General features: G+C 38.4%; 1 protein-coding gene and 1 pseudogene across 1 annotated transcript in view; both read right to left on the bottom strand.

Moving 5' to 3' along the window:
- Window positions 1-14,264, bottom strand: part of LOC140529672 (zinc finger and BTB domain-containing protein 12-like) — a 39,277-nt pseudogene extending 25,013 nt beyond the window's left edge.
- XPR1 (xenotropic and polytropic retrovirus receptor 1) overlaps window positions 1-26,516 on the bottom strand; it is a 219,367-nt gene that overhangs the window by 134,300 nt on the left and 58,551 nt on the right. The window lies entirely within an intron of this gene.

Here is a 26,516-nt window from a genome sequence, read left to right on the forward strand (position 1 = left end):
AGAAGATGGAATTTCAGGGGGATTTAAAGAAAACCAGGGAGGCCAAGAGGTGGAGATGAGAAGGGAGAGTATTCTAATCAAGGAAGACTGTCAGAGAAAATGCCTGGAGCCAAGAGTTGGAGTGTACAGAACAACAAAAAGGCCAGAGTAAACGGATCAAAGAGTACATAGCAAGAAGTGAGGTATAAAAAGACAGAAAAGGCAGTAGGAGCTAGGTTATTGAGGGCCAAATAGAGGACTCTGTATTTCATCCTGGAGGCAAACAGAGAGGCCCACTGGAGTTTATTTGGGGGAGAGGGGAAAAGGTGATAATGTCAAACTTGCACTTTTAGGAAAATAATTTTTGGTGCTTGAATAGAGAATGGATGGAAATGGGAAGATACTTGAGGCAGGCAAACCATAACAATAAAGCATTCAAAAAGAAAAAATAAAACCTGTGCCACAGATTGTCAATCCCTAGTGTATAAACCAAATTCTCTACCACATCAGAATTCAAAGGAGTAATTCTCTGCCCAACTAAATTTTTCAGTTATCCAAACTTATGGGACACAATATTCTTCTAATATAGGCAATTCTGTTGTTGACTTATTATCAATTAAAGGCTGTGTTATTTTTTAAAAATTCTATAAAACTGTAATTTGAAGTTGTGACCACACAGCTTAAGCCTTTCCCCAGGGGAAAATCTAAAGAAAGATGTTTTCACTTTTTAAAAATAGCAATATCTCTAAATTTAACATAGCTCCATCTTGAAAAAGATAGCTATCTTTTATAGTTATAGTAATGTTTACTAAAATGAAATAGTAATATGCATAATAGTTTATAAAATTTACTATAATTAAAGACTGCAAAATGGAATAATACAGAGACTACTCACTAATTAAATGAAACAAAATTACTAGGTGGTAAGACACAGGTAGACAAACTTGATAGCAAAGTTTTGAAGATGGTGCCAGAAAGAACATGATAGTACAGAGCAGAGTCAGTGGGGCACAAGAAAGAAGTACTTTCCATAAGCAAATAAGCTAACTATATATCATCATAAATATGCCAGTAATGTTGACTGTTTTGCATTTGTTTTTCTTGGAATTTTAGCAGATTTAACATAGTACTAATTAAGGGGTTTCTAGAATCATTTACAACCATTTCTTTAATCAGTTCTGAGTAATTAATACTATAACACTCACCTGCTAGAGGTTCTTTAAAATTAGCCTTAGAGATTCCTTCCACCTTCCCCTCTAATAAACTGAGTACATCATGGTAACAAAATCACCCGAGAAAAGGCACAAAGAAGTCAATTTAGGAATCTTTATGTTTTAGGGTGACCTGGGAGGTGCTATATATGATCATAGTATGGCAACTAGGATACACCAACCAGATCTATGAGATCATATCTACTAATAAAGCTGTACATTACAGAATAATGTGGAATGTAGTTCCCTGAGGGCAGGAACCATCTCATTTTTATATGTTTCTGAGTACTGATCTTGAGCACAATGCCTGCACAGAGCTGCAATTTAACAAGTGTCTGTTGAACTTTTCATTAGATGTTCTCACTGAATTGTTTGTAAAACATGTGTTCCTCTTCCTAAACACAGGGGACTGTTGCTGAATATTAGAAAAGATGTGGATAGACACACTACAGTACACACAGAAACCTGATCATAACAATTTTTATAGGTAATCACTAAGGAGCTGCCCTTAAACTGAGTCAAATAAAAAGAGACAGATTTTTGCAATTCAAACTTAACCTCTACATCTACTAGAAATGGTTGTCCCCACATTCTAAATTCAACATGTCCCAAGTTGATCAAATTATCTTTCACCTAAAACTCTCCCTTCTTCCTGGCTTCCCTGTTCCTGATGAGGATACTACCATTTACCTGACTACCTGGGCTCCCAAGCTAGGCATCATCCTTGACTCCTCGCTGTCTCTCATCCCCCCATATATCCAACTGTTGCTTCTACCTTTGTGCCCCCTCTCACATATACCCCTCCAACACTCCCACTACCCTGGCACAAGCCTCCATCACCTCATGCCTGGACTACTGCAATAGCATGAGAGTTGGTCTCCCTGCCACAATGCTCTCCCCATTCCAGTCCACTCTCCACTCGGCTGTCAAACTGATCTTCCTAAAAGGCAAATCACATCACCCCACAACTCAATAAACTCTAGTGACTCCCTCTTACACTTTAGGATCAAATATAAAATCCTGTTTGGTCACTTCCTGTCTCTGCAGTTTTCCATGTATTCCGTAAATTAGTGACAGTGGCCTCCTCACTATTTCTTAAACAAGACACTCCATCTGCCCACTCCAGGCATTCTTGCTTGCCATCCCCTTGCCTAGAACTTTCTCCCTCTTCATCTCCACCTTCGGGCTTTCTTCAACACTTAGCTCAAATCCCACTTCAAAAAGTATTTGCCCTTCCTCTTTAGGCTAAAGCCTTCCCTGGAACATTGACTACAGGTTATCATGTAAATATCTCATTTGTATAAAGTTGTTTGCAGATTGTCTTTCCCATTAAGATGTGTTCCTTGAAGGCAGAAATTGTTTTTCCCTTTCTTTGTAACTCCTGCTGGAGGAGAAGTGAGGCTGGTGACCTGCACAGCCCTCCCTCACTCAAAACAAAGTCAAGAACAAGTCATGTCATCATTTCTCTGATGGCATGGTCTTCTTTGGCAACGAAGGATGAACACAATCCTGTGAGTAGATGCAGCTAGCTGAATGGGGACCCAGCTAGCTGGGTAACTCAACTGCTCCTCTCCTGTCTGCCTCCCCCTCCCTTTCCTTCTCCTCTCCAAAGGACAGTAAATTTGGATGGTCAAAAGATGCCCAGCTGACTTGGGTTTTACTGGTCCCTGTCCTTCCTTTCTTTTCTCTTTCCTTCCCTTCCCTCCCCATTCTCCTGCTCTGTCCTGTCCTGTCCTCTCCCAAAACTTTAAACCTACTGAACTCTAACTGGGATACCAACGGGCTCCTGCATAAGGGTTCCTCTTGACCCTCCTAGCTTTAGAGTGATTATCAATAGTAACTGTTGCTGTTTCCCTCTCAGCCTGATGTCTTTTTTCTAGGCCTCATTAAAGGGGCCATGCCCTGGCTACTTCTTAAACAGGCCTAGTTCAATGAAGTGAGTACCTGCAAAGGACCTTGACCTAAAGGACCCAAGGTCTCCCAGTGCATCCTGGGTCATCTCCAGTCATCTTGATGAATATCTGGTCACTGGATTCAGATGACTCTGGAGCAGAAGTGAGGCTGGTGACCTGGACAGCTCTTCCTCACTCAAAACAAAGTCAAGTGCAAGTCATGTCATCATTTCTCTGATGGTATGGTCTTCTTTGGCAATGAAGGATGAATACAACTCCTGCATGCGGCATAGTTCCTAGAGTGTTTACGTGTGTTCAGGAAAGGCTAGTACCTCTGGTGTGAGGGCTTGCCAAGCCCTTTTCAGGGCTACTCATCCTGCAGATTAACAGCTCATCCACTTTTGGTATCCACCTCTTACCCTACTCTTACACATGACTCCAAGAAGCTGTATCATTCCCAGCAGTCACACCCTGGTAAAACCCATCCCAGCAGATGGGCTACACCAGGTTGAAGGTAACTAACAGGCTTCAAATTCGCTGGTGAGTTAGGGGAATATCTACTCCAAGAATGTGAAGACTTTCCCTGGCAGAATTGGTGGGTGACAACAGTTTGTTCCAACAGTCATGAAGACAGATGAAGCAGGCTCTATGGAATGCTTAGAGCTTGGTCAGACATGAAGATGCCAAAGTCATCCACTAGATTCCAGGCCATCGTCAGTCATCTTGACTTTTGTCTTGCCACTGGATTTTGATGGCTCTGGAAGAGATAGTGAGGCTGATGACTGTACAATTCTGCCTCACTTAAATCCAAATCATGTGTAAGTCAAGGCATCCACCCCACAATGTCTCTGGCCATCTTCCAAGGACTAACAACAAAAAAGGCTTGCTGGCTGAATAACTTTACTTTGAAGAACCGCGTGGTCAAAAGCAAGAAAGACCAAGCCTCAACTAAAGAGAGAGAAAAAATTTTGAGCCATGACAAAAAAGGTGAGAGCCAACTGTAGTGCACAGCCTCACTGAGATTTAGAAAGTGATCTGAAGTTCAGGTCCCAAAAGGACCTGAATCCCAAAATGAAAAAAAAAGGATTGACATAACAGAAAAACTTTGACTGCTTGAAACATACCCTTTCACTAATACTCTAAGTCATGTAGACTGTATAGATTTCAAGAGAAGGTAGATAACCAAACACGGTTGGCTGATTGATGCCCTCTAGAATGGTAAGGAAAGTTTTTCTACTGGTTGACAGGCTCAGGTATAAGTTCAACTTGCACTTTTTTGCTGGGTTAAAAATTTTATTCTATAGCTACATGGTTGTTGGTCAACCTAGAGGCACTGAGAGTTCTACACAAGGAAAGTGGAAAACAAACTGAAATTCTTAAAGTTCTCCTTGGTTAGGAGCATGAATCACAGATATTGTGTGGGAGGCCCGAATCAGATACTAATGGGATGCATAAGGAAGATTGTGTAAGAATCTCCCCCAGTGCCTCAATTATATCTGGGTTCATCATGTGCAAGAAGTGAAGACCCAATGATATGTAGGAAACATAAAATACATAAAAATATCCATCATATATACACAAATATATGAGATATGTGACATGCATATGTATGTACCTCCATGTAATATGTGTCTTATATACATTGTCATATATACATTACATTGTTTAATGTGGCACAGATCTGTGAATATATGCATATATGTAAGTATGTGGTATCTCAAATATACATGCATGCAAACATATAAAAATATACATTATATATAAAATGTGTCAATTACTCCATGTTAAGAGTTGTCTCTAGAAAATAGCTCAAAAAAGAATATAAAGTATTAGGAAAAGCATTCAGCTTATGTTATGAGTCACTGAATTACAAATGTTATTAATGATGTCAAGTCTTTGACTTTGTTTAAACCAAAATCATAATAAAGTGCTATGCAACATAGATAGGCTCCTATTTAAGATAAAAAATAAGTCAAGGCACTCTAAATAGACCAATAGCTTCTTAATAGTTCTCACTGACTTTGGTCCCTCCAAGTCTCCCAATCATCCCAACCATTACGGCCGAATCAATTTTCCTACAGCCCAATTCTGAATATAACACTACCCTTCCCCAAAACTTTTTTTTCACTTGATGTTTTTTTTTAACCTTATCTAATAATATTTTTAAAAACAAAAAAGCAGGGGAAAACCAGCCTAACTCATTAATACATTGAAAAAGTCTGAAAACAGTGGAATGAACCTTGATCACCTTGGGCCCCCGTTACTGGCAGTTGGTCAAAAGTTACTATTGATGATGATGGGGATGTTAGGTTACTTCCTGCACCTCCACCTAAGGAAGCACACATGCCATCCATGGTCTTTTCAAACCTGAACCAGCCTAAGACCCAGGACCACCTCTCCACTTCTGCCCTGGTGGGGGGCCTTCTTCCCTTCTCACTCTAGCAATGCCTTTACCCTGTCAGCTTCTACTTCAGACTGGAGAGTTCCTTTTGGAAACTCTATTTGAAGTATTCAAACAATCATTCTTACTCTCTTCAAAACCAAACTAGCCCATTATTCCCTGGACAACTCTTCACCTTGACATCAAGTGGGTACCTTTCCCTCCTACCTTCTTTTCTAATCCCTTTTATGTGCTGTCTTCCAGAATTAACATATAAGATCCTTAAGGACAGGAACGTCTTTTGCTTGTATGTGTATTTTCAATATTTGGCATAGTGACTGACCCATAATAATTGATCACCTAGTAAATGTTTTATTTATTTGTCTTATCTGTCTAACTACATATTTATCTATGTTCTCCACAAGGGTCCCCCTACCATCACTATCCTGATGTCAGCTGCAAGAGTTAAGACTAGAAACACTGTAAATACAAGTGATTTGTGCCTTACTCAGCTTTTTATCAACTGCAATGCTTAGTACTGAGTCTTATACACAGAAGAGTTTTTACATATCCATGAATTATACATGCTTAAAAAACAGAACTGGTATATGTTTCTATTTTAACTATCAATGGGCTAACCACTCACAGTTAACCTCTTCAGTCCAGCTTTTCCCAGACTATCACTATCTCAACTCTCACTCATATCTGATTTCATTTTATTTTACTTCTGGTCCATTTCATCTATTTCCCTAGAAGCCTGTATTAAGAATACCATGAAATGAGTCAGAAGAAATGTTATTACAAAGTACATGCCTGGACTCAGGAAGACTCATTTTCCTGAGTTCAAAACTGGCCTCAGACACTTACTAGGTATATGACCCTAGGCAAGTCACTTAATCCTATTTATCCCAGTTTCCTCATCTGTAAAATGGGCCAGAGAAGGAAAGGGTAAACAACTCATATCTTTGCCAAGAAAATCCTAAATGGGGTCACAAAGAGTCAGACATCACTGAAAAACAACTGAGCAACAGTAACATGCTAAATTGGCAAGCTGTTAGAGTTACTGCCCATTGACAACATAGTTAGGAACCATAATAGCATACGATAGGGATATCTCAGGAAGAGTCAAGAGAAATATTATTACACAATACATACTAGGCTGGCAATTTATCAGAATTGCTGTCCAGTTGCTAACATGGTATTATGTATGACCAAAGACAGAGTAAGCACAATCCATGATCACTCAGACAAAATGTAGACAAATTATAACAGGCATCAAATTCTTAAAGGCATGAAATGCTGTTAAGACCTTTATTTACTGAAAAAATATAAAGTAATTTGTTTTCTGTTATTGTGATTTGCTGGCTTTTTCTCATGGCATTACAGGCAAAAGAAAGAATCATACTGATATTTTCTACCTGTGCAAAAACCTATTCATCACTGAAGACCAAGCTCAAATGAAAACTCTTCCAAAAAGCTTTCCTTAACCCTTACTGATGCTATCCTTCCCTGAATTATTCTAGCACTTAGACCAGGGATCCTTAACCTTTTTGTGTCATAGACTCCCTTTGGGCAGTCTGGTAAAGCCTATGAACCCTGCAATTATCAATTTAAAAAAATCTATGTTCATAGACCTCAGGTTAAAAACTCCTAAACTGATTTAGTATTTACACATTATCTTGCATTGGTCTTATGTGCATTTGTCTTTCCTCCCACACTGCAAGTTTCTGAAGTGTTAATATTTCTTCCCTATTTACTAACAGTGCTTAGCACAGTGCCTGGCATTTAACTGGCACTTCGTAAATGTCTACGGATTGATGCCACACCTAGGGCAGTGATGAGCAAACACCAAGTACTCAACAAATGTTTCATGGATTTAACTATTGTCAGTTGTTAAAGCATAAAGTCAATGTTCTGTGCCACATGATTTCTGCTTCATCCATTGTTGTACAGTAATTCAATTCAACAAGTTATTAAGTAACACGCACAAGGCAAAGCGTTAGGAATAGGGAATACAAAGGCAAAAAAGAAAATAGTCTTTACCTTCAAACAGCTTACATTCCAGAGAAGAATACTTTTCATTTTCTCTCAATTGACTAAATCCCTAAATTCCCTATCCATGGTTCCCAATTGGGAACAATTCTGTTCCATTTTCACTCTGTGTTCCTGTGCTCCAGCCTCCACCTTCAACCTGGCACTATCATTTCAGCCTAAGCCCTGTTGTCCATGACCAGTGATAAATAACCATTTCTAGCCTGACCCAGATCCCTACGCTGCTATTACTTGGCCAACTCTGCTATTACTGGAAATATGTCAATCAATTGCTCTTTGACTACATTCAACAACTCTTTCTTGACCAAACCACCACATACACACACGCATGCACACACCACTTCCTTATGTACTACCTTCCTCACTGGAATGTAACCTCCTTGCAACAAAGGATCATTTTGCTTTTCCTATTTTATATATTTAGTGTGTATAACTGTGGTTGGCACATAATGATCGCTTAATGTGTTTTTTCATTCATTCATCTTTTACAGTCTTCAAAATCCACACACAAATCTATAAATATGCAAATACATCTTCTGTGGGTAAAAATAATGTACTTCAAACATTGATATAATGATATTTTTCAAGCATTCAAGGATACTACTGTAATTTTTAAAATATGAATTCATAGCTTTTTGTCATATTTTCTTAATCAACAAACACTATTAGTATAACTACTATCGAAGATTTTAATCAGACTTCAAAGGAAGTTCTTACACTAACAAAGCTGTAAATCTAACCAATAAATATATTTAATTCCATCATATAATTAATATTAATAGCTAGCACTTACCTAGTAGTCCTTTAAAATCTGCAAAGTGCTTTATACATGTCTCTTCTAAACACTCAATTAATATTATCTCACTTGATTAAAATCATGCAAATATTCAAATCTATTTGTTATCAACACAGACATTCCCTCCAACTCGGACACAAATCTCTTCAAGCCTGTCCATCCTGAAGGATCTATTCATGCCTGTCCACATCATCTCACCAATGCACTACAGGGATCTCTGCAATATTAAAGGCCAAACTTTCTTACCCTCTCTTGGGATCTTAATAATATCAGTGGAAGATATGGGCTGCCCACCAGCTAGTTATGCCCTGCTCTTGCAATGGTTCCTTTTTGAATCATACACTTCTTTGATGACCTCCTTTACCTCTTATTTTTTGTACCTCCTTATCTGTTGTAGCATGCTTACACCTGCCATACACCTCTCCCTTGTACAATAAACATATATACTTTTAATTCTTTGAAGACTATAGTGTTCTATAATCAAAACCAACAATGCTGATAAAATAGAAATGTTTTAGAGTAAAATAATATAAAGTTATATAAACAGTTAAATCTCAGTGATGGTAATGAAGAAGAAGCAGTGAACATTTTTCTTCCATTTCCCAGATGCTATGAGCCACAAACTGATGTAACTCTAGAAAAAAGATTAGAATTTAACAGAATAAGAAGCTGGAATCCAACTGCCTAGTTCAATCTCACTTTACAAATACTTATTCGCAAAGCTACATTGTAACATTTGGTAAGTTTCACACCCTACTAGCTTCAAATACTGCCTGCCAACAGACAGTTCAATAGCCAAGCAAACAAACAAAAAATGCAGACAAATTTAAATCTCCAAAGAAGCTGGGCTAGGTTAGAATTCAAAATTTTAAAAAAAAAAATCTAATTTTTTTTTTTGTGGAAAATAAAAGCAGATTCCAGAAAACTAGTAAAAAAAAAAAAATACCTTCCTTAAAAAATTCTGTATATATCTCTACCACATCCTTCTTTTCCCCTCCCCTTTTGCTTTCCTCTGTCCCCTCTCCAAGAGCCTTTCTCAAGGTATTTTCTTCTTTCCCCCAAGTCCCCTCCCCAGCTTTTCTTACTAACTTCTAACTTTATTTCTTCTTTTGCTTCTATTTTCTATTCTGCTTCTATCCATCTCTCTTTTTCTTTCTTTTCTTGTCACCATTTGTGGCTTTTTGTCTCCTAAAACAAAAGCCCTGTCCCCCTTGCCTCTTCACTTCTCCCTAGCAAACAAAAGAAAAACCAAAAACCCAAACCATTTTCTACCCTTTTGTCCTGGGACTTGACAACTTTTCCTCCTAACAGTTGTTCTCCCAAGAACTTAAGAGGTTCCCCTATACTCTATTCCCACCCAAAGACAGGTATAGCTTTGTTAAGATTCCCTCCTAATTCCCAACCCCATTTCCACCCCAACTGGGTTGATGAGTTTTCTCTATAATTTTCTTACCTTATGATAAAACCATTTTCTCCTATACTCCTCTTTTCACTACTTACATCCTGCTGCATTACTTTCACCCCAATAATCTGTGTGTTCGTCCTTTGTTGCCGAAGAAGACCATGCCATTAGAGAAATAATGACCTCTTCCAGAAAAGAACCTTCCCTCTCCCCTGTGCTCTTTCACCTTAAAATACTGAAACTTTTTCTTTAGGCAATATCTAAATGAAAGGTTTGATAATCCCTTCAGCAATGTTTAACCTCTTACTCCCTGATGAAGACTAGAGCAATTGCTTTTTTGTAATAGCTCTGTTTTTAACCCTAGGATATGTGTCAACTCTCTTGAGAAACAGAAAAGCCCTTTGGCCCTCTCAACTTCCTCCCTTACTTGGGGAGAGAGGCTCCTTTACCACCTCCTTCTACCAGCAATCTCATCTCATCCCATGTCCTCCCCTACTACTTGTCCCTCCTCCAGCCAGTAGAAGAGAGGATTGAACTGACACGTTGGCATCAAGGACATGTGGTCTTGCCATGCTGCCCCTTGAGATGGCATCAAATGCCAGGTTTATGGGCAAAGTGCCCATTATTAGTTTGAACCTAAGAATGCAGGTCAAGGTGGTCATGTAGTGCCAGGCCTAGAGGCCTGAGGGCTACCCGAGTCTTACCTTACGTATCGCAGGTCTTCGGCTGGCCAAACCGGATAAACGTATGAAAGAAGAGACTTTCCAGAGTCGAACAAGGGTTAGGCTTTATTCAGGGTCTTGGTTACATGTGCAGGAGGAACTCTTCCTTAGGAGAGAGAGAAATCTCCCAAGGAGGCAAAGATCTTACAGTAAGAGAATGAAAGCAGAAGTGGAAGTAGGGAGAGAGGGGAGAGGGAAGAGCGAAGAGAGGAAAGAAGGAAGAGGGGCCTTCTGTCCTCTAAGGGCCCCTCAGCGCTAAGAGCCCCTTCAGGCTTTCCTGACCCTACTTAAGCTCTCCTGCCGCATAGTTTGCACCTGAATACCGTGCCTGTCAGACAACAATAGGTGTGCTCAGATCCGGGCCAATCTCGAGGGCGGGGATGCTCTCTCCCAGCGTTTCCCACGGGAAGAGGCGGAAATGCACGAGATAGCTCGGTCTCACACCTCAATTCCCTGCTGTTCCCTGGGGGGCCTCATGAGAACTCTAAGGTTTAGAAGTCCTCACTTTTACCTGCCCGAGACTGTCTACATGGAACTGAGCTTACACCCCCAACAATGTAGAGTAAACTTCTGTGTGAAGTACTCATAACAAATATCATAGGAGTGTGACTTGACACCTCAGTGGACATATTATGTGACAACTGAGGTTGCTGCTTTGGTTGAACTGCTTCCCACATTAACGGCACATGAAGAGAAAGTGTTAGGCTCTCATGTGGAATGCAAGATTTTCCACACCCTTAAACACTTCTGGGCACATGGTACACCTGATTCCTACCAGGGAATCCCCTGGTATAGGACTAACGATGCCCCCCAAAACTCCCACTAACTCCACTGCTCCAGAACATACTGGCTACTGCTGGGGTACCATCTCTCAGACCTAGGGTGATGCCCTCTCCTACTTGATCTCCAGGAAACAATGATAGACCCTTCCCTTCTGTGGGTTCTATCAGGCTATAGCACACTGTCATCATTCCCTGGGGTTCTGTGCTATCATCAAGGGCATCAACAGTTTCTCTGACCTTAGTGATGAGTAGCTTTCTACTTTCCCCCCAAGAACAAAACCCCCTCAAAGGATAACATTCCAATCAAGGCCAAGGCTCTCCCAAATGCTTCCAAGGGGCTTAAATCTGTGCCACTTCCAAAGCTGATTCTACCCTGATGATGCAGAAATCTAACACACCCTCTTCTTCATCCTTTATCTCTTCTTCCACCTTTAGCTCAAGGTCCTCATCTAGGGGAAACTCTAGCTTCACTGGTTGGAGAAGAGGAGGTAGAGGAGGTTGCAGTAAGGATTTGGGAGATGGACCTGGGGTTCAGGTAAGTGGGAAGAGTGGCTTGGTGGAGCTGAGCCCTGTCAATGCAATCCCTCCACTAACTCCATCTTCTTTCAGGCCAATCTTGGGATCAGTGAATTGGCTCAAGGCATTTCTACATTTCTCTACCACATGCTCCACTTGGAGGTAGGAGGCACTTGTCAAGTAACTGACAATGTCATGAACAGAAAACTCCAAAGCCCCAGTATAGCAGGAGAGGAGGAGGTCAGGCACAATTCTGGCATTGTGCATTAGTGAGACCTCCAGCCCCGAATTGGGATTGAGGAGAAACCAGTCCCAAAGAAATGGAGAGCAGGGTGCCAGGATTACTTTGTAACCCCAGAACTTGAGGCTAATGGTAACATAACAGAAGTGCTCCTCTTCCTGGAAGTAGTTCCTGTTTCACAGGGTGTCAGCCTCATGCACTGGGAGCTGGAATCACAAGACTTCTACTCTCGATGCCATGGTGCTGGGTATGCTGGGGGGAGTCCCCTGACTCAAACTCTGAAGTTTCAAATCAAAATAATTTTCAAAAGACCAACAGTATCTATATTAACAGATAAGTCTTCAATAAACAAACACTGAGCCCTAAACTATTAAAAAAATCTCAATTTAACCTTTATCCTTTATATTATATATTGGATAAACAAATGAACTATTGAAATCACATTTTTATGTGACTTTTTCAACTAATCAAATCAATTCACAAGCATTTACTAATGAAGGTCAAGAAAGGTACAGGAACCACTGGAGATCCCTATCAATTTAGTCTGGAAAGAATTCACTGGACTCAAGCAATCTTAAGTCAAGTAGGCAAAAAAGTTTATTATTATTACGCCTTTCAGGGGGCAGAAGTTCTTAGGGAACCTGCAATTTAAAGGAGTTACAGATAAAGTTTATATAGATTATTCTATAGTAAGATGTGCGCCAAATATGCTAACTAGGTGCTTTGGGATGTGATTAGGGAGTGGTTAAGGAGTGGTCAGTTCTTAAAGGAATATGTACTTTTGGTATCTACTGTGCAGGTATTTTACCCAAAAATCACTGGGAAATATCCCAGGGGTGGGGGTGGTGCCTCCATGGAGATATGGTTTTAGGCCTAAGTCAACCAACGGTCAGGGTTTACCAGAAAATATCAAGTTTCTCTCACCAATGTCTAGTTTAGACAAGATTAATAGAAAGGAAGTACACATACATCTAAGTAGAAGATACACATGATTAGTCAATGAGTAGTAAATGTTGCTATGACCCACAGCACAGCTAGTTTAGTCAGGATGCAGCTGGCTCTAAGCAATTAATTCTATAGGTACAGCTGCCTACTATGGTAGGAAGGGAAATAACAGTTTCTGCTGGGGCAGACTGTCCTTGAGCTGGAGGGAGACTGCCTGAGACAGTGTTTTGAGGTTAGAGAAAAATATGATTTTTAAGAGAAATGTGATTTTAGAATTGGGGTCCAAACACCATGCACCCCATCCAAGCACCCCATCATTTACTACATGCTAAGATACTGTGTTAAACTTTAGGGATACAAAGAAAAAGCAAAAACTTTACCTGCCTTCAAGGATTTTTATGCTTAGAAATGTTAACCAGATTTTTTTAGTTAAAGAAAACCATATATATATGTGTGTATATGTATGTATGTATGCATATGAGTATATATGTATGTATAAAAGTTATCAAGCATCAGGAAAATTTTAAGAGGAACAATCAAAACCATGTGCAATATAAATAATGAATAGAGCCCAAATTTTAATTACAATTCTGTGGAAGCAAGAGATTCCTTAAAAAAATAATAAAATCTACTAACACGTCATGTGTATGCTTAAAAGAACATGAAAATATAAATAGAAAAGTGAGTGTTTTCTATCTATAAAAAGAAGTTTTCATTAAAAAACTAAAAGGTCAATCCTAAAATCATTCTGGGACATTCAACACTTTAGCATACAAATGAGTAGACCCTAGTGGACATACAACTGCCACAAAAGCAGACACATGAAAGGCTAAGGGTGCAGAACACTCATATATCTAACAATTCTGAAAAAACTACAGTTAACCCAAACCTTTCCCTGAGAATAGAGTTAAAATAGTTACATTACCAGACAGTCTCTGTTTTATAGTTGAGGAAACTGAAGAACAGAAAAGTTAAGTGATTTGCCCAGGATCACACATTTGGTAGGATTTAAATCCTGTTTGCTGATAGTTTACTTAGAAAATCCTAGGGCATCAGCAAAGATGGTAATTAAGACAATTAATAGCTTTAGCAAAGTTGCAGGCTACAAAATAAACCTTCAAATACGAACAGAATTTTTATATAATAATAACAAAATATATGGAGCAATAACGGAAAGGGAAATCTCACTCCAAATAACTACAAAATGCATAAAATATCTACAGATCAAACTCCTAAAGTGTACAAAAGACTTGTATAGATTCAATTACAACGTACTTCTTTTTATTTTTATTTATTTATTTAACTTCTAACATTCATTTTCACAAAATTTTGGGTTCCAAATTTTTTCCCCATTTGTCCCCTCCCCCCACCCCAAAACACTGAGCATTCTAATTGCCCCTATCACCAATCTGCCCTCTCTTCTATCATCCCTCCCTTCCCTTGTCCCCATCTTCTCTGTTGTCCTCTAGGGCCAGATAACTTTCTATACCCGTTTACCTGTATTGCTTATTTCCTAGTAGCAAGAACAGTACTCGACAGTTGTTCCTATAACTTTGAGTTCCAACTTCTCTTCATCCCTCCCTCCCCACCCATTCTCTTTGGGAAGGCAAGCAATTCAACATAGGCCATATCTGTGTAGTTTTGCAAATGACTTCCATAATAGTCGTGTTGTGTAAGACTAACTATATTTCCCTCCATCCTATCCTGCCCCCCATTGCTTCTATTCTCTCTTTTGATCCTGTCCCTCCCCAAGAGTGTTGACTTCAGATTGCTCCCTCCTCCCATTGCCCTCCCTTCCATCATCCCCCCCACCCTGCTTATCCCCTTGTCCCCTACTTTTCTGTATTGTAAGATAGGTTTTCATACCAAAATGAGTGTGTATTTTATTCCTTCCTTGAGTCAAGTGTGACGAGAGTAAACTTCATGTTTTTCTCTCACCTCCCCTCTTTTTCCCTCCACTAAAAAGTCTTTTGCCTACCTCTTTTATGAGAGATAATTTGCCCCATTCCATTTCTCCCTTTCTCCTCCCAATATATTTCTCTCTCACCACTTAATTTCATTTTTTTTTAAAGATATGATCCCATCCTATTCCATTTACTCTGTGCTCTCTGGCTCTGTGTGTGCGTGCATGTATGGGTGTGTGTGTGTGTGTGTGTGTGTGTGTGTGTGTGTGTGTGTGTGTGTGTGTGTGTGTGTGTGTGTGTGTGTGTGTGTGTGTGTATGTAATCTCACCAACTACTCAGATACTGAAAAGTTTCAAGAGTTACAAATACTGTCTTTCCATGTGGGAATGTAAACAGTTCAACTTTAGTAAAGTCCCCTATGACTTCTCTTTGCTGTTTACCTTTTCATGCTTCTCTTCATTCTTGTGTCTGAAAGTCAAATTTTCTTTCCAGCTCTAGTCTTTTCATCAAGAATGCTTGAAAGTCCTCTATTTCACTGAAAGACCATTTTTTCCCCTGAAGTATTATACTCAGTTTTGCTAGGTAGGTGATTCTTGGTTTTAGTCCTAGTTCCTTTAACTTCTGGAATATCATATTCCATGCCCTTCGATCCCTTAATGTAGAAGCTGCTAGATCTTATGTTATCCTGATTGTATTTCCACAATACTTGAATTGTTTCTTCCTAGCTGCTTGCAATATTTTCTCCTTGGCCTGGGAACTCTGGAATTTGGCCACAATGTTCCTAGGAGTTTCTCTTTTTGGATCTCTTTCAGGCAGTGATCGGTGGATTACTTGGATACTTATTTTGCCCTCTGGTTCTAGAATCTCAGGGCAGTTTTCCTTGATAATTTCATGAAAGATGATGTCTAGGCTTTTTTTGATCATGGCATTCAGGTAGTCTCATAATTTTTAAATTGTCTCTCCTGGATCTATTTTCCAGGTCAGTTATTTTTCTAATGAGATATTTCATATTATCTTCCATTTTTTTCATTCTTTTGGTTTTGTTTAGTGATTTCTTGGTTTCTCATGAAGTCATTAGCCTCCATCTGCTCCATTCTAATTTTGAAAGAACTGTTTTCTTCAGTGAGCTTTTGAACCTCCTTTTCCATTTGGCTAATTCTGATTTTGAAAGCATTCTTCTCCTCATTGGCTTTTTGAACCTCTTTTGCCAATTGAGTTAGCCTATTTTTCAAGGTGTCATTTTCTTCAGCATTTTTTGGGTCTACTTTAGCAAGGTGTTGACCTGCTGTTCATGCTTTGACTGCATGTCTCTCATTTCTCTTCCCAGTTTTTCCTCCACCTCTCTAACTTGATTTTCAAAATCCTTTTTGAGCTCTTCCATGGCCTGAGCCCATTGGGTGGGCTGGGATACAGAAGCCTTGACTTCTGTGTCTTTCCCTGATGGTAAGCACTGTTCTTCTTCATCAGAAAGGATGGGAGGAGATATCTGTTCACCAAGAAAGTAGCCTTCTATGGTCTTATTTTTTTTCCCTTTCTGGGCATTTTCCCAGCCAGTGACTTGACTTCTGAGTGTCCTCTCCACCCCCACCTCACCTCCAGATCCACCCAGCTAGTGCTTGGGTTCTGAGATTCAAATGCTGCTTCCCAGCCTCAGGGCTTTGGGTGGGGGCAGGGCTGCTATTCAGTGTGAGATTAAGTTCAGGTGCTCAGGTGGGGGCAGGGCTGCCACTGGGGGCTCAGTTCCCTAAGGGGGTTTATGCAGAGACCTTCAACAATGGATCCAAGCTCCTGCCTGCTTTGGGAGCCCCTGTCAGCTGCCACCTCCACTGCTGCCTCCGCTGCTGCCCCCTGAGGGGGCCTGAGTTATGGGGACACCCCACTCCCCTCTCAACCAGCCAAAGAGACCCTCTCACCGACCTTCGGCACCTGTGGGTGGAGGGACCTGCGCGGCCGCTGGAGATCACTGAAGCCCGCTGGGATCTGCTCCTCTCAGTGCCGCGCAGCCAAGGCAGGGCTGGGCTCCGCTCTGGTGTGCAACGGACACCCGTGTTGGCCCTTCAGGGCTCTCTGGAACAGAAGTCTCCTCCACTCCGTGGCTTTCGCTGCTCCCGAACTTGCCGGGAGTTCCTCCCCACAGGTATTTTATGGGCTGTGGGTTACGGAGCTAGCATATGTGTGTCTTTCTACCCCTCCATCTTGGCTCCTCCCTACAACGTACTTCTTAAAGAAAATAAAGAACAACCTGAATAGCTGAAGGAATACTAAATGCTAAGCTATGCTAATATAATAAAAATGACAATAGTACCAAAATTAATTTATACTTTTCATCCTATACCTATGGTATAGGATGCTGCTACAGGTAAATAATTTACAGAACTTGATAAAATAATAACAAAATTCATTTGGAAAAACAAAAGATCTGGAACATCAAGGGAAAAAATGAAAAGACTATGGACAAGGGAAAATCACACTTCAAGCCCTCCAAATATATTAAAAAAACAGTAGTCATCAAAACCATCTGGTACTGGTTAAAGAAAAGAGAACTACATCAAAGGAAATGACTAGATAAGGTAGATTGGGAAACAACAAAACTTAATAACCTAGTGTTTGACAAAGTGGGAAGCACAAGAAAAACTCCCTATTTGGTTAAAAAAACCTTGCTAGGAAAATGGAAAGCAATCAGGCAGAAATTAGGCTTAGACCAACACCTTACTCCACATTCTACAATGCCTTACAAATGGACGTGTGGCCCTAATTTTAAAGTTTGTGTTAAAAGAAAAGTATCAAAATAGATCACATACCTCTCAGAGTTATGGAAAAAACATGTATTCTTAACCAAACAAGAGAAAAAGTAATTACAAAATATAAAATACAGTTTTGATTGCATAGAGTTTACTTCTTGCTGTGCATTATGCAAATCTGCATCACCTAAAGATTTCTGGAAGAAACCCACATTCCAAAGGAAAACCACCTACATTCATTTTAATATTGTGCTCCCTCTCTGTTCCTGCCCCTTGGGTCTGCCCTGCCTTCTTCCCCATGTGAGGGGCAGTTCCCCATGTTGTTGGCCCTGCCCCCACAGAGTACTAGACCACCACCACTACCCAAAGCTCCAAACTGGGGCTTGGCTTAAAACCTCCCATCTGTCTTCAGTTAGCCCACTCTCAGGTCCCCACCCCAGCCCATGCCTACTGCCCATTCTCTCCTATCTGTGGCTGAGTCCACTTTCATAAAGTGAGAATTGTCTGTATTTAACACTGAGAAGCTTCTGCACAGATAGCATTAATGCACGGGGGATAAAACCTTTTAGCAGATGTCTCTGATAAGGGTTTGGTATCTAAGATATTTAAAAATCAAGTGGGTGTGTATATACACATATACACATATAAATGATAAGTAACCATTCCCTAATAGATGAATAAATGGCTGAAGGTTATGCATAAACAAACAGTTCTCAAAAGAAAAAGAATAGCAAAGTATTCACCACCACAGGAAAGAATACTCCAAATCATTAATAATAAGAGAAATGCACATCAGAACAACCCTGAGATCCTACCTCACACCCTGCAAATTGGTAAAAATGACAAAAAATGACCACAGTAAATGTTGGTGGGGTTGTGGAAGGGTAGGCACTTTAATATATTGGTACTGGAGCTGTGAATTGGTATGATCATTTTGGAACGCAATCTGGAATTATGCAAATAAAGTTACTAAAATGTTTATACTATTTGACTCAAAGACCCAGAGAGTATATTGGGGCTATACTCCAAGGAAGCAGTCAAGAAGAAAATCCTCATATATTCCAAAATATTTATAGCAGCACTTTTTGTTATAGCCAAGAAGTAGAAACATTAGATACCCATCAATTGGGAAATGGCTAAACAAACTGTAGTACATTAACTTAATGAAATATTACTCTGTTGTTAGAAATGATGTGTGACAAACACAGAAAAGCATGGAAAGATCTATATGTAGATGCAGAGTGAAATAAGCAGAGCTACGAAAACAAGATACACAGTAACTACAATGGAAATGGAAACACTTATACAGCAAAAAATAAAAATAAAAAATAAACAACAAAAGTAATTTTAACAAAATTATGTATTAAGCAGGACTCAAAGAAAGAGATGTTAGAGAACACCCCCAAACTAATTCTTCATGGAGGTGGGAAGTCTACAGGCCTTAACTTGTCACATATTTTTGTACCTTTTAAATGTACTAATCAGTTGTGCTGATGGCTTTGCTCTCTAAAAATTACTATTTGTCATATGAGATGGTTCATTGTGGGGAGGGGAACGTAATGTTTAGAATAACTATAGTGATGTAAGAAACAGAAAATATCAATAAATGCTTAAAAAGTGGTAAAAGATACAATGTCTAGTACTTAAATGGGAATAAAATTTCATTCAGTGCATCCTCCCAAAAAATCATTTAGCCTTCAAATACACAATTCAGTTTAATGAGTACAGTTTGTTTTGTGGGTCCTTATAACTGTAATCATGAAAATAACTATTCATACAAGCAAGTAATATAAACCATAATATGAAAGCAATCTCTATTTTACAGAGGACCACAGCAGAAGAGAACACAAGGAAGAAAGCCCTTTTTAACTAGAAGTATACTTACTTTGCCACCAACATAGGAAGTGTAGGTTCTCAATAAAATCCCTGCTGGACAAGTCTTGATACAAAATAAAACTTGATACAAAATAAAACATTTACATTATGGACAAGCAGCATGTCACAGTGGGATATGTTGGGCTTAGAGTCAAAAAAAGATGAGTTCAAATCCACCTCTGAAACTTATTAGTTGTACGATCCTGGGCAAATCATGCAACTTGTATGTGACTCAAAAAACTCCATAGAACTTATTTACTAAGTTATGTTATTACAGGAAATTCCCAGTCCTTCTAGTATTCAATCATGCAAGCATTAATGCAAGCTGTTGTGTTGTTGTTTTTTTTTAATTTCTGCAAAACAAACCAAGGGGAAGCATGAACAGAAAAGTGAAATGCATTATTACAACCAATTAGTCAGGAAGTCTTTATTTAGCTTTCATACTGAGCATGGCATGGAATCGGGTTTTGAAGTAGGAAAGAGACAAAGGGAGTGATTAAATAGGTAGGCCTGGGAGGAAAGTCATCTGTATTTCTACTGGGCATGTTATTAACTAATTGCAAATGTCTTTACAAAAGAGGACTACTCAAACTCTACTCTTACACTTCATTATCCAATTGCAGTTCCCTAACCACCTGAACTTGTTATATTCACTGATAAGAAACTTTCCAAAGAAAAATTAATACAAATGTATTCTTCTGAACATCTGTATAGTTATTTGTATATTATTAAGCCTATAGTAAGAAATCTGAATTTCTTGAACAATTCCTTCAATAATTCTTTTGATATAATTTTTCCTATTCTCATCAAAAGAAAACTAGTGCACTTGAAATAAAGCTATCACCACACTGGTTCCTTCTGATGTTCCTAGAAAAGAAAAGTGTGTATGTAAGAGTAGGAAGTCCAGGCATTATGACACTAGTTTTTTCTACTGAAAAGCTCTACATGTATTTATACTGGAACACAATATTTTCTGGAGGTTGGCTATAAAAAGCAGGACCGATATATCAGGCAAAATTCTTTCAAACTTGTTCCTTACCTGCAAAACTACCACATGCATAAATAAATGCATAAATGCATTAAAATGCATACAATGCACAAATAAATGCAACTTTTAAAAAATGATCAAATATAGTTAGAAACACAAAGTTGCAACACATTTGTGGTGATACTTAAGGGTCATCAAGGTAATCAATAGATAAGGTATTATCTTTTTGAGGGCAAGGTCTATGTTTGCTCCCCTTTGTATTCTCATCTGTGCTTAGCATAGTGCCCAGCAGATAGGAAGTTCTCAAGAAATGCTTGTTTACTGACTAAAACAATTAGAGTCATAAATTTCCATAATAGATCTGCATATAATTTTTGAAATATTCTTAACTAAATCAAAGAACTGCACTCTCTCTGTTCTAAGAAGTAAAATTACTACAAACTGGGGGAAAATGGAAAAAACTAATAAATTTCTATACCTTTCTAAATTCTGAAAGAGCACTTTTTTCTGCCTCATGAATATACAAAATCCAAGAAATAAGAATTTTAAAATATTTCTTCTGTAAATGACAAATTGAAATTGATTGTTTTAGAATTTATCATATTTTGTTTTTAAAATTCTCCCATCTTATTCTCAGAACAGCCCTGTGGCGCTAAATATTCTGGGTAATAATTAGTTCTCATTATACAAATAAACAAACTGAGGCCAACACAGTTCAAGTTACTTGTGCCAAGAGTCACAAAGCTACCTGCAGAGAGAATCTGAACCCTAACACTCTTATCCAACAAATCAATCTATGGCAAGGGTTCCTTTAAATTCAATATAACAAAGAGAACAAGGTAAAGAAAGGGAATTTGGTACTGTCTCTATTTGAATAATCATACTATTCACATGAGATCTTTTGAAATACACACATCAATTTTTTATTTTGATTTACTATTTTATTTTTTTCTCCAGTTACATGTTAAAACAAGTTCCAAATTCTCTCCCTCTTTCCCACCTTTCCCACTTTACTGAGAAGGCAAGCAATTTTATATAGGTTATATATGAACACACATTTTAACAGCATAAAGTGCAACTTGAGACAAAAAGAATGTATTTTTTTTTAATATTACTAAATAAAGGTCTGTTTACTATGACAGTTTAATCAATAGTCACCCTTCACAGGAAAGTCCTAGAGATATCCCTTAAACTTGTCAACACATCTTGATAAAAAAATAATTTCTAAAGCAGACCATTTTCTCTTGTGTTATATTTTGTTTTGTTTTATAGTTTCACCCATTCATTTAAATTCTTCTATGCAACATGACTAAGGTGAGAAGGTATTTAATAAGAATGTATGTGCAGAACCTATATAAGACTGCATGCTGTCTCGAGGAGGGAGTGGAGAGAGAGGGGGAAAAATGATACATGGAAGTGACTATAGAAAACCAAAAGTAAAATAAATTTTTAATATTTTAAAAAAATTTTTAAAAAATAATTTCTAATACAATGCTATCAATATACAATGTCACTTCAAGGGTACATATTGTATACATCAGTAAATACATTTATATTCTCAAGAGTTAACTGCTAGAAATATTTGAGTACCATTTAAAATATGAACAGTAGTATTATTTTGCTATTGTTACTATGTTTGTAGGACTAAATAATATTTTTATTATGAAAACTTCAAAAGCAATTTATTAATTCAAGAAAAAGCCAAAGTAATTTCAAATATATTAAAGTAGGCTCCAGCTGTAACTTTAGACTAACACTTTTAACACAAAACCACAAATGAAAAGCAGACATAGGAGTCAGTCTATGATACCATTTCTATATACACATTATAATTGTTACACACACACGAACCCCATATATACACATCCTCATGCAGCATCCTGATGGACCTCAAAAGTCACCAAGAGGGAGGGTGGCCCTCAGAGTCAGGAAGATCCAAATTAAAGTCTTGCGTCTGGATTCACACTGTCTTTGGGACCCTGGGCAAATCATAACCTCTCTGTGGACAAGGTGACTTACTAAAACTGTAAAACACAATGATTTTTCACTGGGAAAGATAATCTCTTTATCAAAGGAATCCCTGCCTTCTACAATGATGACATCAGAGGTTCAGATCCTGCCCAAAATAGACAAATATCCTCTAAGCCAGCCACATAACCTCCCTAAATTCCCACTTTTTCATTTGTAAATGAAAATAATCCTATGCATACATGACACCCACAAAACAAAACTGCTGTGAGGATCACTACTAGCCTAGCTATGAGCTGAATTGGATGCCAAGACTCAGGCCAACCCTGAGCCACTGTGATTCTATAACTAATTGGATAGGGGGACCGAGAGAAAGGGATAAGAGAAAATCCCTAAGCCTCAAAGGTGGAAAATCCAGTAAATGATGATGCCAAAGAGAGAAAGTTCACTAAGAAAGGAGAGAAAAAAACATTATAAAAGGTGAGAACAATGTTGAAGTGTAAAATGGATAATTCTGATTATTTTAAATTAAAATTTTCCTGCATAAATAAAACCTATGTAGCCAAGAACAGAGGGAATGCAGAAAAATTGGGGATAAAATCTCTCATAGACAATCTTCCAGACAGAATGACTGGGTCGGAATATTGCTGTGGTGTAGGAAATGATGAGCTGGCAGATTCAGAAAAATATGGAAAGACTTGGACTTATAAAGGCAGATGCTATCCACCTTCAGAGAAACAAGTATGAATCAGTACTGTTATTGCTAATGGAAAAAGTATGTCAATCTACTCCCCTATGGTTCCATTCATCATCCTTGTGACTTTTCAAACCAAAATATTCCTGCACAGTCATCATTTCTCTAAGCACTGTGTTTCCCCTCAATGTAATGTAATTCCTTGAGGGTGACCCATGATTTGCATAAATACAAAAATATTAGTATAAAAAAGACAAGCAACAGAAGAAAGAGTGACTAGGTATACTCGCATGGGAAGAAAAGTTAAAGATTTGTGAAATCTTGGCTTTTCCTTTAAAAGAAAATGCTTGTGAGAAATAATTCATTTTTAAAATATTGGACCAAGTTTCTTTAAATGCTTGGACTGTTGAGAAGTATTCACATCATACAGCATTTTCTTTACAACTACAGAGTGCATATCCCCATTTCACATACAGGGAAAATGAGGCAAAGAAAGCTAATAAGAGTTGGATCTAGAATTAGTGTGCCCCCTTCACAATACTGCCTCCTACTGTACACTTTGAGATGTGTAAAAGAGTTGCAAATTTTATTGTCCTAACTTGAAAAAATGTTTTGATGATTCTCTTTCTTTTGTTTGTTTTATATTTAAAAGTCTTATTTCTAGCAACTTCAATTACAAGCTTTTATTTCAGGGCAAGTGGGAGACAGAAAGGGACTGAAGAACATGGCAGAGAAAATCCACCTACACTGATGAGTTCTTCATTTTCTTCCTTTAAGATTTATGGGGTGAAGAATAGTTTGTCATCTAGGAAACTGAGAGCCAATATGTAAGCTAGTAATAAAAAAATGACCGGCTATAAGTCTGTAACAAAAGATGCTATCAGTGAGAGTGGGAAGAAGAAATTGCATTTATATTGTCAAGTTATCGCAAGCAATTACTTTTGCATTTATCTATACTCCAGGCACCCAAATCATATTAAGAGTGGAAATGTGCATAATTTGCATTAGGATACTAAAAATGAGAGCGATTACATTAATTTAAAGGTTTCTATTGCTCTACAATTGTTCTGCGGTTCCAAGATAAATTTCCATTATACTCTATAAAGGATCCCTTCATCATTACCATAAGAATGAAAAGTTTTCATTATGTGCACAATAAATGTTAATGTATAATAGCATGCCCAGCATAACATCTTATAGACAATAAGCCCTTCATAAGTGGTTGTATTTTAACAAGTATATTTTCTCCTACAGTGTATTTTTACAATCCTAAATTTTCTGAATTTTTGTAGATGACACTTCAAAGTGTCTGCACTGAGACTCCCAAATAAGATCCAAGGTCATGCAAAAGTTTGGCCTTAAATATCTGTGCAAAGGGGACATAAATACAAAACCATGATGCACAGACAATAAGCTTAGCCCAGAATTGAATAAAATGAGGCTATCAAGCTGGATTACCTTTGGCAATCACATGGTGCTTTTAATGATTTTAAACTTCAGGAAACAAAAGACAACTCTATTTGAAAAAAACAAAACAAAACAATAGTATCTTTCCAGTCACCTCCATATGTGGTAAGTTCTCTTACCTTTGTAGTGTACTTTCCAGGGATTTACACATAGATGATGAAGCTGATACACACATTGCCAGAACTAGTTCAGTGTTTGGGAGGCTCAGAAAAAAAGTGTAAGAAAGAGAGGTGTATTAGACTGCCTACCAAGCTGAAGGTCTACAGAGCCATTGTGCTGACCTCATTGTATACGCCTGTGAAACCTGGACAGTCTACCAGCACCATGCCAAAAAAACTGAAGTGCTTTCATTTGAATTGTCTCAGGAAGATTCTGAAGATCATTTGGCAAGATAAGGTATCAGACATCAAACTGCCAAGCATTCAAACTCTATTGTAGAGAATGCAACTCAGGCTGACTATGTTAATTCAAATGCCAAACATATGTTTGCCCAAATGACTATTGTACAGAGAACTCACACAAGGCAAGGGCTCATTTGTAGGTCAGAAGAAGCAATACAAAGACACTCTCAAGATGTCTCTGAAGAACTTTGGAATTGATTGCATGACACAGGAGACACTGGCACAGAACCACTTAGCATGGCATGCCCTCATCAGAGAAGGTATTGTCCTCTATGAGCAAAGCAGGATTTCCATAGCTCAAAAGAAACATGAGATGCAAAAATTTAGAGACATTACTACCATATAATGTTCATACAGATTATTTGTATCTGACTTGTGGTAGAGCCTTCAGAGCATGTATTGGTCTGATCGGTCACAACTGGACACACTGTACCTTGATCCCAACATAGTAATGTCACTTTGGTCCTCTTTGAAAATGAAGGACAACAACCAACCTTCTCTCCATCTTCCTACAACTCCAACTCCCATTACTATGACCCTGAACTCTGAATGTTCAGGCCTACCACACCACTTCTTGTCCCTCATCATGCCATGACATTCTACATGACAGGCATGTAGTATCTGTCAGTTAACTAGCATTTATTAAGCACTTACAATGTGCCAGGTATTCTGCTAAGTGCTGGGGAAAAAAAAGAAAGGCTAATTAATTAATTAATTGTCCTTGTTCTCAAGGAGCTTATAGCCTGAGGAAGATAAAACCTGTAATTAACTATGTACAAACAAGCTCATATACAGGAAAAAAAATAACCAAGCAAAGGCACTAGAATTAAGAGGTACTGGGAATGACTTCTTGCAGAAAGATAGAACTTTAGCTGAGACTTGAAAGAAATCAGGGAAACTATGAGGTAGAAATGAGAAGAGAGAATGCCAAACATGGAGGAAAGTCAGTAAAAATGTCCAGAGTTGTGAGAAGAGTCATGTATGAGGAACAACACTGAGGTTAGATTGGAAAAGTAGGAAGGGCACAAGTGATGAAAGGCTTTAAAAGTAAAACACAGGATTTTATACTTGTTCCTGAAGACAATAGAGGATTACTGGAATTTATTTAATAAAGGAGTGACGTGGTCAGATATGCATCAGAAAGATAATTTGGCAGCTGAATGGAGGTCAGATTGGACTGGAGAGATGTGAGGCAGGGAGACCAATAAGCAAGCCACTGCAATATAATCTAGGCATTAGGTGATGACAGCCTGAACTAGGCAGTGGCAGAAGATTGAAGGGAACATATACAAGAGATAAGCAGGCAGAAACAAGACTTGACAATGGACTGAATATAGGGAGTGAGAGACTGAAGTTACTAACATCAAGGTTGCAGACCTAAGTTACTAGGAGAATAGAGATACCCTCCATAGTAATAGGGAAGTTAGGAAGGAGAGAGGGGTTGGGGGGAAGGTAGAGAAGAGATAATGAGTTGCATTTTAGACATGTTGAGTTTAAGATGTCTATGAGATATTCTGTTCAAGATGTCTAATACATAACTTTTCTTTGTATCTCCAGTGT

This window comes from Notamacropus eugenii, chromosome 2 (assembly GCF_028372415.1).
Source record: "Notamacropus eugenii isolate mMacEug1 chromosome 2, mMacEug1.pri_v2, whole genome shotgun sequence".
NCBI lineage: Eukaryota > Metazoa > Chordata > Mammalia > Diprotodontia > Macropodidae > Notamacropus > Notamacropus eugenii.